This window comes from Bos indicus, chromosome 14, assembly GCF_029378745.1.
Source record: "Bos indicus isolate NIAB-ARS_2022 breed Sahiwal x Tharparkar chromosome 14, NIAB-ARS_B.indTharparkar_mat_pri_1.0, whole genome shotgun sequence".
Classification (NCBI taxonomy): domain Eukaryota; kingdom Metazoa; phylum Chordata; class Mammalia; order Artiodactyla; family Bovidae; genus Bos; species Bos indicus.
In genome coordinates, this window is record NC_091773.1 from 217,385 (window position 1) to 220,606 (window position 3,222).

At 36.3% G+C, this 3,222-nt stretch overlaps 1 pseudogene; it reads left to right on the forward strand.

Moving 5' to 3' along the window:
- The first annotated feature begins 1,276 nt into the window (after window positions 1-1,276).
- Window positions 1,277-2,224, forward strand: LOC139186988 (olfactory receptor 1165-like; annotated as a pseudogene).
- The last annotated feature ends 998 nt before the right edge of the window (window positions 2,225-3,222 follow it).

The window sequence follows — 3,222 nt, forward strand, 5'->3', positions numbered from 1 at the left end:
TCCTGAGTCAGGAACATCCCCTGGAGGAGAGCATGGCAACCTGCTCCAGTATTCTTGCCTGGCGAATCCCATGGACATAGGAACTTGGTAGGCTACAGTCCATGGGGTCACAAAGAGTCCAACACAACTGAAGCGACTTAGCATGCACAAACACAGCCTCCGTATGGAGGTGAATTATTTTTAAAAGCATCAGCAATAGGTCAATGACAAAAGAAATCATACTGTAAACTACAGAAGAGGAATTTTCCTTTAGTTATTCTGTCTATAGCTCATGACAATAAACTCTGTAAGAATTCTTCAAGGTTTGAGTCCCTAGGGTTAAGTAGTTAGATATAAAGCAAATTAAAACACCATCATGAAGTATAATTTCTAAGTCTGCCTATTGCTCAAAGACATGTTCGTTCTACAATTTCTTGACTGTTGCAAAAATAACAGATTATATTTCTTGCTATAATTATTAACTATATTTTGCAAGAATCATCAACTTTCTGATTAAAGGACTGGAAACACTTAAACAAAAATTTCAATTTTGATACAAAATGTGTATGCAGCATATTAGTGTTAGCAAGGAATCCATCATAGCAATACTCCAAAGATATCTGGCATTTGGTGAGTTGATTTAACCTAGGATCATCCTTTCACTCTGATCTGAGGGATATGGAATCCAGAAGATTTTTGGCAGAGGAGACCTATATGAACTGAAAACAGCAATATACAGGCTAAATTCTACTTTTATTAGTCCCAGGACCATCGTGCATGTGCAGTTATATGTTTAACCCCAGAGAAATTTACTATTATATTTTTCTTTATGTGTTAAAAATCTTTAATCTTTCCCAGGCCAATTCTGCTGTTATCATATGACTGCCATAACCCAATCAATGATTTGTTTAGTTTTTTTTCTTTTTTTAATTTCTTTCTATGTAGCCTGTGTTCTCATGTAATTATATTCTATTTTGGAGACATTTAGTACTCTAAGCATTATACTCATTCAGGAATCATTTATATATAATACCACTACTGAGAAATACTATTCTTTCTTATTTTCCAGATAAAGAAACTGAAGTTCTAAAGGATAAAGCTAATTTCCCATAATCAAATTTACTCAAGTTGTCGAGCAAAGACTTCAGCTGACACTTCAGAACATTCCTGGGTGTACACTGATCACACTGCTTCACTAGCTTAGGTTGAGCAATCTTGAGCTTCTTTCACTCCACCTTCTCGTGTTTCATTGCTCAATTTTAATTCTTCTTTATTTTTATCTTTTAAATCAAGATCCATGGTTCTGAGTGAAGGAAATCAGAGCTCTGTAATCATGTTCATCCTCTTGGGCTTCTCAGAATACCCGCACCTCCTGGCACCCCTTTTCCTGGTGTTCTTGACCACTTACACAGTCACTCTGGTGGAGAACCTTGGCGTAATAGTGATCATAAGGACAAGTCTCAAACTCCACACACCCATGTACTTTTTTCTTAGCCATCTATCCTTTCTGGATATTTGTTCTTCCAGTGTATTTACACCCAAACTCCTAGATATCTTGGTACTGGAAGACAGAGTTATCTCTTTCAAAGGATGCATGGCACAGTTTTTCTTTGGCTGCGCATTTGTGATTACAGAGATGTCCATGCTAGCAGCGACGGCCTATGACCGGTTTGTGGCTGTTTGTAACCCCTGCTCTACACAGCTGCTGTGTCTCCTAAGCTCTGCAGCCTCCTGGTTGCTGGGACTTACACGTGGGGTGGAATGTGTTCCTTGACAATCACATGTTCTCTTTTGGAGCTGTCCTTCTGCCGTTCTATGTCATACATCACTTTGGCTGTGAGTATTCTGCCATCATCTCTGCTTCCTGTTCTGACACCCATTTCAGTCAACTGAAGTGTTTCATTTCTACACTCAATGAGGTGTATGTAGCCTCCTGATTATCTTCATCTCCTACGTTTTCACAGTTGTCACAATCATCAAGATGCCTTCAGCTGCTGGACTCTGAAAAGCCATCTCCACCTGTGCCTCCCACCTGACCGCCATCACCATTTTCCATGGGACTGTCCTGTTCCTTCATTGTGTACCCAACTCCAAAAGCTCATGGCTCCTCGTCAGAGTAGCCACTGTGTTTTTTACTGTCATGATTCCTATGCTGAACCCCCTTATCTATAGCCTTAGGAATAAAGGTGTGAAAGAGACAGTCAGGAGTTTGATAACCATGAAACTGCTTTCTCCCTCAATATAATTCAGAAGTCCAATAGGACTGAAAAATCACTTGAATTAAAGTCAAGCTGTGTATAACTCAAATAAATATGTTTATGTTCATATTATGCCTAATAATTTTCTTATGTATTTCTGATGCTAGTTTACCTTTATTTTAAATAAATATATGATTATGTTTCAAATAAATTGTATGTTGCATTTTACATTTTTTTGATGGTCAGGATGAGCTACAATTATTTCTGAGTTAATATAGAAATAATACATTATGGAAGTCAGAGTGATGAGAAGATATATATTGTTAGAGACTCATTTCTTACGCTACAGTTTATGTTGTGATTTGTAACTGTTGCAAACACAGATGATGACTCTGTTTAGTGTCAGGGTTAAGGTTAGGGTTAGGGTTAAATTTGTACTCAGATTCTCATAACTAACTCTTTTGATTCAGTTCTATAAAATGCAACTTTTAGCTTTTCACAAAACTTTATTTTACTCCAGGTAAAATGAGGACTTTTGAGTTTTCATTATAAAAATATTACCTGATTTTAAGCAAGAAGATCCTGAAAATAATATCTAGTCTCTGTATGCATCACTAATTTTTTGAATACCAGTATAATATAGTTCAATAAAAGGTGTTTAAGATGATACTGAATACTGAGAAAAAGTTAAACGTATTTCTAAGGAGATATAATGATTACCCAGTGATAAAGCCCAAGTTAAGAACTGCTCTATTTTCTCTTCTTCTGACATATATACTCGTTCATGTCTCAGGTTTGCATTCATAATCCAAAGAAGAAGAAATGCTCTTTATCAATAATAAAGTATGAAAAAAATTATAATAGATTAACAGAGATGTTTTTGAATAACTGGGCCTAATCATGAATCTACCTCATTCGGTTTAATAAGTCTTTCTTATATTCCTTTGAAGTACCTGCCATTACCACATATTCTTTATGATAACGTTGAAGTAAATCTCACTATCCATTAGAGCAACTTCTGACATCTTTTCTTCCCTGTAAGTGG